General features: G+C 43.0%; 1 protein-coding gene across 2 annotated transcripts in view; it reads left to right on the top strand.

Moving 5' to 3' along the window:
* Positions 1 to 983: 983 nt before the first annotated feature.
* Positions 984 to 13,273, top strand: part of ZBTB20 (zinc finger and BTB domain containing 20) — an 876,097-nt gene continuing 863,807 nt past the window's right edge. For both annotated transcript variants that reach the window (XM_075593654.1, XM_075593664.1), the window contains exon 1: positions 984 to 1,115. The gene's annotated coding sequence lies outside the window, so the exon portion shown is untranslated. The remainder of the gene's footprint in view (positions 1,116 to 13,273) is intronic.

The raw sequence follows: 13,273 nt of genomic DNA on the forward strand, positions 1-13,273 counted from the left end.
GCATCAGATCCAGGATGGATTAAATACATGCATATTGAAGCCCCTATAATGGGGGACAGAGACTGAGCGCCCCCCACCCCAGCTGTGTGGCCCGCTGTGTCCGCCAGGGGGCGCCTGGCCTCTCTTATCCGCAGGCCCCAGACACACCGCGCTCCTTCTCCTGCCCTTTTCCACCTGCCGCGGCGTCAGGCGGGACCAGCCTCTGCCATAGGCCGAGCGAGCCGCCCGTCACACCGCTGCCGGCTTCCCATTGACCGAGCTAGCCGCCCTTCACCGCCGCTGCCGGCTTCCCATTGGCCGAGTCCGCCGCCCGTCACCAGCGGCTTACCACAAGGGGTCATTTCAGTTTACACGCCGAGGGAAATAAATAAATAACTGGCTCGGTGAAATAGAAATGCGCAGAGAAAATAAATAAATAACGCGACACCCTAACTTGCTGGGCAAAGGCATGGGGGAGGGAAGGTATAGTGAGTGACTCGGGTTGGGACCAATGGGCGCAAACTTCAATTGGAAGCGACTCGTCCCCGTCCGCGCGCTGGGGTGTCAGCGGCGCGTGGTGGTTTGGTGACGTCACTGCAAATGTAACAATTAACGGGCAACAGCAACTACCATACATAAAAAAATGCGTATGTCAGTGGCGACTTCATCAATTCCAACCAATCACAGCCGGAGTCTCTACCCCCCCCCTCCTCTGAGTGACCGCCGCCGTTGGCCAATCCGAATGCCGCATAGCGGGGACCGGACCGCTTCACCGACCAATCACAGGAGCGAGAAAAAAAAGGGGGTTGGGTTTCTCGGATGGAGAAAGCTCTGAAGTTTGTTTGTGGGCGCGGCCCTGGCGCGTGTCTCAAATCACGCCCCTTTCAAGGTGGTCCCTCCCCTCATCCTACCCTTGTCAGGGATTGATACGCCCGGCAGCCAATGGTAGTTGGACATAGCGGAGCAGCAGCCAATAGGAGAGCGCAGACGGAGCCGATGGGCGGGAGAAAGAGGAACGATGGTCGCGGGGGAGAGAGTGAGTCCCCCCTCCGTCTCTCCCCCCTGTGTGACAGCCAGAGAGGAATGGAGGAGTTAGTTTGGAGGAGGGAGGAGGAGACTGGAAGACGGGAGTCCAGGTAAAAATAAAGCGGTTTGTTGTGTGGTGGTAACGGGTGTGTGGTGGGGAGGGTACGGCGTGGGGAGGGGTCTCAGGCCGGCGAGCTCCCTCCCATCTCCGCCCTCCTCCCCCTGTATCCCACTCCCCCTGTGTCCCCACATGACACGGAGCTGCTGTCAGTGTGTCAGTGACTGAGACCCGGGGAGGGAGGAGGGGCGCATACACACACAGGGCATTTATATGGCCAACAAAATCAAACACAAAATTAGGTGTTGTGTGTTTTGTTTTTTTAATTCAAACTTAAAAAAAAAAAATTGGGGGACGAATTAGAAAATAAAAAGGGGAGTGGGCAGGGTATATATTAAAGCGTAGGGGGGGGGCATATATAGCAAAGCAAATGGGGGAGGGCAGGGAAGGGTATAGAGCAAATCACAGGGGGGACAAGGAAGGTAATAAAGCAAAGCACGGGGGATGAGGGGGGGATATTCACAATATCTAATGAGAAATTCTTTGTAACATTGTTACCCAGTTGACATTTGTACGTCTATCAGATGTTTTGTGTTGTTTTTCTCACTTTTGGTTAAATTATGTTCTTAATAAATCTCTCTCCTCACCCCCCTCCTTGTATTGGGTTGAGTAAATCTATTCCTCAAGGTCTACCAACAGGTCAGGAGGATATCCCTGCTTCAATGGCTCAGTCGTAGACTGCACCAGCGGTGCTGAAGCGGATATCCTGAAAACCTGACCTGTTTGTGGCCCTTGAGGACTGGAGTAGAGAAGCCCTGCCTTTATATGTAGGATAATTATACTACAGCGTGCACTGAAATGCTACCCAGAGGAAGCTATGTCCAGTAGTAGACGCGTGCTTTGCTCCTCTGTTGTGAATGCTTTTGGGTTTCAGGGGCTGTCAATAAGAGAATTTAGGGAAGTGTTCTATTACATGGCTAACTCATCATATCATTCAGTGCATCAAAACCTCTTCCTGCGTCAAACCTTCCGCCAGGTCCGCAGTGGCGTAATTAAACCCCAACGTATGTAATGTCAGAAAGTTGCTTTAAAATGTCTCGCACAATAGACACGGCTGCAAGCAGAAAGATGCAAGGCAAAAATCCATTTTATTTTTCTCGACCACCAAAATGTAAAGTCCCTAGGTCTTAAAACAAGGGTGTTCTGAACTAAAAAATTGCCTTTTTTTTTTTTATCAATAATGCTTTTATATCAGGGAATTTATTTTAGCATACAACCAGGTAATTACTTTAGTATTTCTTGACCTTTCCTGATTAAATTTTTTTTTTTTTATGTTTTTTTTTAGATTTTCAATGCCCTATTTTTGTGTTTTTTTTCAGCGCACCTCTCTTGTCTGCAATAGTGAAAAGGATAATATTGTATTTTTAAACTGTAGGTTTCGAATCAAATGATATGGTAGATGTATTTAATGGTGAGTCGAGATGTAAATCATTCAGATATTTAATATTGTGTATGTAATATATAAATGAAACATATTTTTTTTTGGGGGTGGGGGGTGGAAGGTTTAATGATCACCTATTTATTTCTAATAAACATTAATCCGTCTACTTGCACGTAACTCTTTATGCTCCACGGCTTACTGAAAAAGTGCTAAAATTAGTTTGAATACAGAGTCAATAGACAATCATATTTATGAATAAATATGTGATTTATATATTTGCCCAGGGTGGGTTTCTATAACCCATCCCTGATATTCACACTCCAATTATTACTATGGCCGCGTCCATGCTGCCTGCTAGCGAGCGCGAGACGGAGCACCGTGATGTCACGCTTGCTTGTAGTAGGGGCAATTCCTGGCCTGAGGTGTTGTACGCAGGGGGCGTGGACGTCACGGAGGTGGTTTGCCTTCATTGGGTGTTGTGCCCCAAATACAAAATGATTTCTCGGCAAGCAGCTCTATCCAACACTATCACGCGCGCGCACCATATACACCTTGATGCATGATCCTCCAAACACATATGCATTCTTATACAGGGGTTAACAACACCAGTCCTCAAGGGCCACCAACAAGTCAGGTTTTAAGGCTATCCCTGCTTCAACACAGATGGCTCAATCAGTGGCCCAGTCGTTGTATCATTAGTTTGCAAACTATTGTCAGATGCATCATTAGTGTTGCCACTTGGCTCCAGATGCCCAGCAAGGCCAAGTTTAACATTTGTGATTTTTGGTTGTAAAAGCCTAAACTGGCTCTCTTCTTTTAACGTGCGGTGGCTTATTGGACAGTCTTCCTTTGTGTCCTTTTGCATCCACCATCCTCATTTTAAACCTGGCTTAAATTAATATCTCAGGAACAAGTGTAAGTCAGAGACTGTACATTACTCAGCTGTTGTGTTGCCATCTGTTCAGGGATAGGCAGCTCATCTGTTTTTCTGTCAATAAATAAGAAATTCCTAGAAGATTTACATGGGGGAAAAAACAGTATTTAAAGCTATCACACCTTACAGGGACTATCACATTTGTAATGTTGTTTTTATATGCCTAAATCTACTATATATTTGTGAAATCACTGTATGTCTGCGTCCCAAGGGTCAATCGCATTGGACCTTGGGCCTGTCACTCCTGCTCAGGCCATGCCCGCCCCCGCACACCTCTCATTGGCCTACGTCCAACACCAATGCCACACTGTCCCACCCCTCACTGACTCTCATTGGCCTGCGTCCAATGCCCGCCCCCGCACACCTCTCATTGGCCTGCGTCCCACCCCTCACTGACTCTCATTGGCCTGCGTCCAATGCCCGCCCCCGCACACCTCTCATTGTACACTCACACACACACACACGTGTACACACACACACACACACACACACACACACACGTGTACACACACACACACACGTGTACACACACACACACACACACACACGTGTACACACACACACACACACACACGTGTGTACACACACACACACGTGTACACACACACACACACGTGTACACACACACACGTGTACACACACACACGTGTGCACACACACACACGTGTACACACACACACACGTGTACACACACACACACACGTGTACACACACACACACACGTGTACACACACACACACGTGTATACACACACACACACGTGTATACACACACACACACGTGTATACACACACACACACACGTGTATACACACACACACACGTGTATACACACACACACACGTGTATACACACACACACACGTGTATACACACACACACACGTGTATACACACACACACGTGTATACACACACACACACGTGTATACACACACACACGTGTATATACACACACACACGTGTATACACACACACGTGTATACACACACACACACGTACACACACACACGTGTATACACACACACACGTGTATACACACACACACGTGTATACACACACACACACGTGTATACACACACACACACGTGTATACACACACACACACGTGTATACACACACACACGTACACATACACAATGTATACAAACAAACATGTATACACACACACACAAACATGTATACACACATGTATACACACACGTGTGTATATATACACACACACACGTATACACACACATACACTATCCCCAGCACCACCACATCAGCACACCGGTATCCCATGCCCCCCCCTCCCCCCCCCCAGCACACTGGCATTCTCGGCTCCCCACCATTCCCAGCCCCCATCAACACCATCAGCACCCACACATTGGCACCTTCGCACCTCCCCATCGGCACACCCACATCCGCACCCCCACATCAGCAACAAACCCTCCCAAATCAGCACACCGATACAATCACCATCAGTACAGCCACAGCAGCAGTACCACCGCACACTGCCATGGGCCGCGTGGACCACTCCCCACCCAAATGCCACCCCCACACCACAAACATCCCGGGCAACGCCGGGGCTCTCAGCTAGTGTTAAATAAATATGTTGGGAATGACCTGCATTCTGTAACATTTATATTCCTGTTTACAGTGTCAGTTTTTCAATGTTACCAGATTCAATATGCATTGATATATTTTTAATAAAAAGAGATTCAACTGTTTACTGACATGTGAACCAAAGTGATTTGAAACGGCGCTACACACCAATGGTAGTGACACAAGTGAAAAAATCTATAAACAAAGTGTATAGAGTGATTTGTAAGGCGAACCAAATGTTATTCTCAACCTTCCAGGGAATATGTACAGATTCCCTTCAAGATTATGTAGGTCCAGGGTAGGAAGGGAGCGATGGTATCAAGAACACCCCAGGAAAAAAACAAAAAATGATGGTGCAGTAGAATAACACAAAGTTTGTATATTCGAGTCTTGGCTCTATATAAATGCCTACTTACAGCAGGTCAGTGTTCAAACAGCATTTGTCTACACAACAGGTAGGTGTGGATCAGGACAGCAGGTGAGAATTTGCTCAACAGCAGAAGGGACTCAAACAGTTGATGGTGCAGGATACATTCCACAAGCAGGTATTCATGGAAAACAAGGGGAAACCATGGTATGGATCGAAGATATAAAATTTATATATAAAAAAGGCAAATAAGAATCGTACTCACAATAAGTACATAGAACATGTATGTACACATAGGTTTTTACTTGAGGCAGTTGAGTGCCGGAACAGTTGGAACACTTGCAGCTTCACCTCCCCGTGACTCCCGTCATACCGCGATGGTTGGCGTCTGACGTCACTTCCGGTGAGAGAATGACGACTTCCGTTCAGGTAAACGGACGTGGGCAGCAGGGTAACACGGCAACTTCTGCGCCTTCAGTTCAAGTCAGTTCAGGAACAGCAGTGCAGGCTTTTGGACGGAGCCTGTTTGAGTCCCTTCTGCTGTTGAGCAAATTCTCACCTGCTGCCCTGATCCACACCTACCTGTTGTGTAGACAAATGCTGTTTGAACACTGACCTGCTGTAAGTAGGCATTTATATAGAGCCAAGATTCGAATATACAAACTTTGTGTTATTTTACTGCACCATAATTTTTTGTTTTTTTTCCTTGGGTGTTTACCGACATGCAATTAAATAATAATATAAACACAGGAGGTAAAAAGGCATAAAAAAAAGTCTTAACAAGCCATATGTTGCATAATACGGAAGACTAGTATGTCTAATTGTATTTATATTTCACAATGTACGCAGCACATTACAATAGGTGGTAAATAATGTACAGTACATTGCAAACAATGGCAATAAGGGAAACTTCTGGCTAAAGGAGATCCTGCCCCAAAGAGCTTACAATCTAAATTAGTAGTAGCACATCTGAACAATGACTGCTTGTCATGTCATTTTATAATAAATGTGATGTTTATCACTTTAAATCATTTTCTTATTCCCTGGAAGTAGCGAGAAGATTTAGGGCCATGTCTATGTAAGTGGTGCTTTTCCATAAGAAGCGTTTCCGGAGCTAGAATACACCTTATGGCCCATTCATTTTAATTAGGAGCCAAAATGTTTGAGTCACAAGCAACCTTTCACGTGCATGCATTTGTTTTACAATAGTTTGACAAATTGTTCAGTATCAAATCCATAAGGGATAGAATTGTAAAAAGGATCAGCATGGTAATGACTCTCATATTATTGAATTCAATGGTAGGAAGGCTGCATGTGGACACTCAAGAAGTTGAAGAAAAGGTTTATTTATTGAATATACATATTCCTCCTATGCGTAAACTTTTTCTTCAATTTCTTGAGTGCTTGCATGCAACCTTCCTACCATTGAATTCATTCAAACGCAGGATCAACCACAGAACCAGACCCCTGACAGCATATGGTGCACCACTATTCTTTTATTCCAGTACAGTGAGTACTATAAAAAGTGTGAGCTCTAAAAACAAAATAATGTTAAACCATTGTCATTTAGCATACATGCCTCACTAGATAAAGATATAGGTATGCAAAACTCAGTGTTTTGATTGGACTCTACTCCACCAAAAATAGTTTCTCCCAAAACACCACTCATGGTTTTCTCATAATCCACATGACTCATCCATTACACTTATACTTGCTATAAATACATAATGTCAATAACCAACATAGTTTCAGCAAATTCCTGGCAGTTCTTTTTGCATCACTTATGTAGTTTTAGGAAGCATTTTAATTTGTATTGCAATTAAAAATGGCATACTTCCCCTGTGAGCAAGAAGATCCCTCTTTCTTTGCATCAGTCTTCAGTACACTGAATAAAGTGGCAAAAGGATATTTAATAGTAGCAGGTCACTTTAACTTAGACTTGAATCCTAAACTAGACAGGTCAGGCCCTCATTGAGTCAACAGTAGAGACAACCCAGCCACACTGGTCAAAGGCCTATGGGAAAACCACCTAGTGGACATTTGGAGGGAGCTCCATCTATTTGTAAGGGATTACACCTTCTCACACCCCCATACAATTTATAGCAGAATCGATTACTTCTTCATATCGAGCAGACTGGTCCCGAAGATCTATCATGCTGGGATACATGATATTCATGGTCAGATCATGCACCAATTGAGCTAAGGTGCACCCAAATTAACATAGACCAGGAGCAAACTAGAAACTCAATGAATCTATCTTGAAAATCCCAGAAATAATTAAATCAGTAAGTAACGAGATAGACCAATTCTTTAGATTAAATAACGGTAGAGTTGATTCCAATCGACGTTATGGGAAGCAGACAAAGCTACGTTAAGAGGTACACCGATTAGTATTGCGGCCAAATTAAAATGAGAGAGGAACTCAAAAAAAAAACTTACACGCCAAAGTAAAGGATCTCTAAGGTAAACATAAACAAGGAGCCAACCCAGATACCCTTAAACAATTGAAAGATGTCAAAATTGAATTAAACGTACTCTTAGCCTCCTAGGCGGATAACCCGCTCAATTACTCAAGAAGGAAAAGTTTTTCGAGAAAGCAAACAAGCCAGATACCATGCTAGTAAATACATTGAGGAATAAACACCCAAATTACAACATTCAGGCATGGAGACTAAAATCGGGAGCCACCACAGCTAACCCAAACTTAATAGTAGAGGATTTTAAAAGATTCTACAAAGACTTCTATAATGGAGAGAAAGTGGCATATAACGGTACCACAAATCGGGCTTTTAGGGATTTTCTGACAAGCTCAAACCTACCAAGATTGAGCTGTTTATAGAGAGATACTGGGGAAAGATTTAACTTTGGAAGAACTCACACAACTGATCAAAAACCTAAAGCCCCGGGTCAAGATGGATTGTCTAATCTTTACTGCAAATTTTTTTTATCAAACTCCTGGGCCCTTTCCTCCTCCGAATGTTTAATGCAGTGTTGGCCGGGGCCCCTTTCCCGGGAACACATGCTCCAGGCGTCCATCTCCTTAATCTATAAACAGGGGAAAGATCATTTAGACTGTAAAAGCTGCAGACCAATTTCCCTAATAATTACGGACATCAAAATCCACGCTAAATTATTAGCGAACAGATGAAGTCACATCCTGCCTAAACTAGTTCACCCAGATCAAGTCGGATTTATTAAGGATCGACAAGCAGCAGATAACACATGACGAATCATTGATCTGATAGAGATAGCACCATAACCTGTATCTTTTTTGTATTGGCTAAGTCTAGATGCAGAAAAAGCTTTCAACAGGATTGACTGGCCATACTTAAGAGCCATGCTTGGAGCATTTGGTTTTGGAGATAAGATTGCTTTTGCTATCCTATCACTGTACTCCGGTCCGGCCGCAAAGGTGATCAAAAGCGACACGAGAACGGGATGCCCCCTTTCGCCCTTCCTGTTTGCCTTACGCATGGAACCACTAGCGGACCAGATACGTAAAAGCCCAGATATCTCAAGAATTTAAATTAATAACCAAGCACACAAAGTTGCACTGTACGCGGATGACGTCTTCCTAACATTATCTAAACCCCTTACCTCTTTACCAAATCTGTCGACTTCTTGGGGAAATTCAATAAGATTTCAGGCTTTAAGATTAACCAAACAAAATCAGAAGTGATGAACATAAATCTACCAAAGGAGACGGAAAAATTAATAGCGATCAACTTTAATTTTAATTGGCAACACAAAGCTATCAAATACTTAGGGATACACATTACCAAAGAATTTAAGACTGTTTATAAGGCGAACTTCCCCAAACTTATCCAGTCTTTGAGAGAGGACATTAGAAAATGGTCGACCCACAATATCTCGTGTATCCAGAAAATCTATAGCATTAAAATGAACCTCCTCCCACGTATCTTATATTTATATTTATTCCAGACTCTGCCGGTGCCACTGAGACTGAAGGATATATTCTCGCTTCAGTCTGTTGTCTCCAGGTTTATTTGGAGAGGTAAAAAATCGAGAGTGAATAGGCAGATTTTATTGAAACAAACCTCCTGCGGGGGGGATGGCGGTCGGTACCTTGCTTGTTGTCCTATTATAAAGCGGCACAATTATGTGAAATTTCCCAATGGCAGATAGACTCAGAATTGAAAAGATGGATGGCATTGGAGAGAGAGGTTTGCTCCCCACTGGAGTTAACCTAATTTGGCTCCCTAAAATAGCACGGATGGCTATTAAAACACTGCTATCCTCAATGGCCAACTCGTCAATCTAGGAGGCCTCCAAATTTTAAATGCGCCCTGACTACTAAAAATTCGTTGATGACCCCTACATGGGACAATGCAGACTTTGCTCCAGGTATGAATAGCACAGATTTTTTTTTTTTTTTTTTTTCAATCTGGAAACAAAAAGGCTTTGAGAGACTTAGAGATCTAGAGGGCAATAATCGCAACAAATCATTCGAACAAATTAGATCCAATAAAAACATTCCCCGCTCTGAATTCTATAGATACCTCCAGATCAGAGCATTTTACAATAAACACAACTTCTTCCCCCATTGACTACATTTGAAATGCTCTGTCTTATAGAGACTGACACCTGCGGACTCACATCGCAAATGTATAGAGATGTGACCGGTTGTGGCCTTGAGGTGACACAAAAATTAAGCTACATGACACAGTGGAAGGCGTACCTGGGAGGTGCTGGAGGGAGAAGAGTGGACAGCGATCGTCACAGCGGCGGCTTAAAAATCGATGTGCACGACATTAAAGGAGAACGCATGTAAAGTATTAATGAGGTGGTATCTAAACCCACTCAAACTATCTAATTTCCTAACAAGATACTCCCCATTGTCTTGGACACAATGTGGAGAGTCCGCTGAACTGTTACATACAGTTAGGTCCGGAAATAATTGGACACTGACACAATTTTCATAATTTTGGCTCTATACGCCACCACAATGGATTTGAAATGAAACATATGAGATGCAATAGAAGTGCAGACTTTCAGCTTTAATTCAAGTGGTTGAACAAAAATATCGTATGAAACATTTAGGAATTGCAACCATTTTGATACAAAGTCCCCTTATTTCAGGGGCTCAAATGTAATTGGATAAATTAACACAGTCATAAATAAAATGTTAATTTTTAATACTTTTGTCGAGAATCCTTTGCAGGCAATGACTGCTTGAATTCTGGAACACATGGACATCACCAAACGCTGGGTTTCCTCCTTTTGTGATGCTTTGCCAGGCCTTTACTGCAGCTGTCTTCAGTTGTTGTTTGTTCGTTGGTCTTTCTGACTTAAGTTTTGTCTTCAGCAAGTGAAATGCATGCTCGATCGGGTTGAGATCAGGTGATTGACTCGGCCATTTCTGAATATTCCACTTCTTTGCCTTAAAAAACTCCTGGGTTGCTTTCGCAGTATGTTTAGGGTCATTGTCCATCTGTAAAGTGAAGCGCCGTCCAATCAACTTCGCTGAATCTGAGCAGACAATATATCCCTATACACTTCAGAATTCATCCGGCTGCTTCTGTCTTCTGTCACATCATCAATAAACACTAGTGACCCAGTGCCTTTGTAAGCCATGCATTCCCATGCCATCACTCTGCCTCCACCGTGTTTTACAGATTATGTGGTATGCTTCGGATCATGAGCCATTCCAAGCCTTCTCCATACTTTTTTCTTCCCATCATTCTGGTACAGGTTGATCTTATTTTCACCTGTCCAAAGAATGCTGTTCCAGAACTGGGCTGGCTTTTTTAGATATTGTTTGGCATAGTCCAATCTGGCCTTTCTATTCTTGAGGCTTATGAATGGTTTGCACCTTGTGGCAAACCCTCTGTATTTGCTCTCGTGATGTCTTCTCTTTATGGTAGACTTGGATAATGATATGCCTACCTCCTGGAGAGTGTTCTTCACTTGGCTGGATGTTGTGAAGGGGTTTTTCTTTATCATGGAAAGGATCCTACAATCATCTTCCACAGTTGTCTTCCGTGGACGTCCAGGCCTTTTTGTGTTGCAGAGCTCAGAATGTACCAAACTGTTGATTTTGGCCACCCCTAATGTTCCTGCTATCTCTCATAACCAACAAGATCCAGGTACATGCTGCAAACATTTCAGTGACATTTCTGCAAAGACTAATGGCCCATCGGATTAACACAGCAAGGGTCCCTGGCAGTCCCATTCAGTTTGAATGGGACTGCCATGGACCCCCGCTGTTAATCTGATGGACCATTACTCTGTCTGCAGAAATGTCACTGAAATGTTGCAGCATGTACCCAGGATGTGCCTGGGTCTTGCTGTTGATTGCCCCAGATTTGTTTTAGAATACTCGTCGACACTACAGTACCTGCTTAATTGATGATGAAATAATGAAGGAATAGCCCACATCTGTCCATGAAACAGCTTTTGAGTCTATTGTCAAATTACTTTTGGTCCGTTGAAAAAGAGGGGGCTACATATTAAAAAGAGAATTCCTAAACCCTTCTTCCAATTAAAGCTGAAAGACTGCACTTTAAGCCCATATTCATTATTTAACGGTAACTTGAATTTATTTTGGTACAAAGCCGAAATAACAAAACTTGTATCAGTGTCCAATTATTTCCGGACCTAACTGTATGATGTGGTTCTGCTCTTGGATAGTCCCTGTATGGGAGCAAATTAGAGATTGGCTACAGATGATTTTTGACCTCGTAATTACAATGGACCCGTGGCTATTCCTTCTAAATAGACCAACACTGGGCCTAGCCAAAGTAGAAAATAAATTGGTTGCTCATTTCGCAACAGCGACGAGGAATGAGATCACAGCATTATGGAAACAGAACGAAATTCCATACATTTCTAAGATTTGGAACAGAATTTGGTTTGTGTGCCAGATGGAAAAATGAACACGTCTAGTTAATGACACTGGCGTAAATTTCTTTAAAGTCTGGATGCCATGGTTGGCACAGACAGACATCACAGGGGGGGAAAGGACCACAATTTGCTCTGATAGTTTCAGATGCGTTCTTGTTTGACTGTAGTGATAGGTGTCAGCAAAGGATATAGAGAATTTGGAGGGTGGGAAGGAGCTGAGACCGCGCAGGGAATAGGTGCATATATACCACCCGGGCTCGAATACAATTTCGTCTGACATCAAGGAGACGCTAGGCAGGGGAACGGACCACCCTTCCCCTCTTATTTTGTACTTTACCTGTCTTTGGATTTGATGTTAAACATGATTGGCGTTGGTGTTTAAAATAAACAGCGGATGTATGCTATGTTTTGTACTGCATTAAAAACCAATAAAAATCTAAATTATATAAAAATAAAATGGCATACTTACCCCCAAAATTGAGTGAAAGATGACACCTTTTAATAAGATTTCTCTTGAAGAGGGGCTATGTACTATAGGTACAGTATAAGTATAAACAGAGCTGTTTAGGGTATTTGGTTATTTAGGATTATACTTTGTGTGGTTCAAAATGGTTTGACTTTAAATTCCAAATGGATTAGGTATGTTCCAAACAAAAGATGCAATGCAATATAAGAAAGGTACTATAGAAGCAATCATTTGGTGTAATTCATTGTTACCAAATTGCTTTGAAAAAGTTTGGTCATTTTTTTTAAATGCCAGAATCTTTTTAGAATGATAAAACTTAGGGAGACATTTTGAGAAATGTACAGTGCAGCAAGCACTATTTTCACTTTTGCACCACTAGAAGTTACACTTTGCTTCATCCAAAAGTGTTGTCACTGAGTTTTCAATATGATTCTATGTCCTGTGTTGTTAACCTCGCCTGCAGGTGAATTGGCAGTGTTGTTGTTAGAGTATTTTTTATCAACAACTGAAGTGCCCTGCTGCTTTTTTCTGTTTGTTTATATAGCCATCTTCCTT

Source organism: Ascaphus truei, chromosome 3 (assembly GCF_040206685.1).
Source record: "Ascaphus truei isolate aAscTru1 chromosome 3, aAscTru1.hap1, whole genome shotgun sequence".
Classification (NCBI taxonomy): Eukaryota; Metazoa; Chordata; class Amphibia; order Anura; family Ascaphidae; genus Ascaphus; species Ascaphus truei.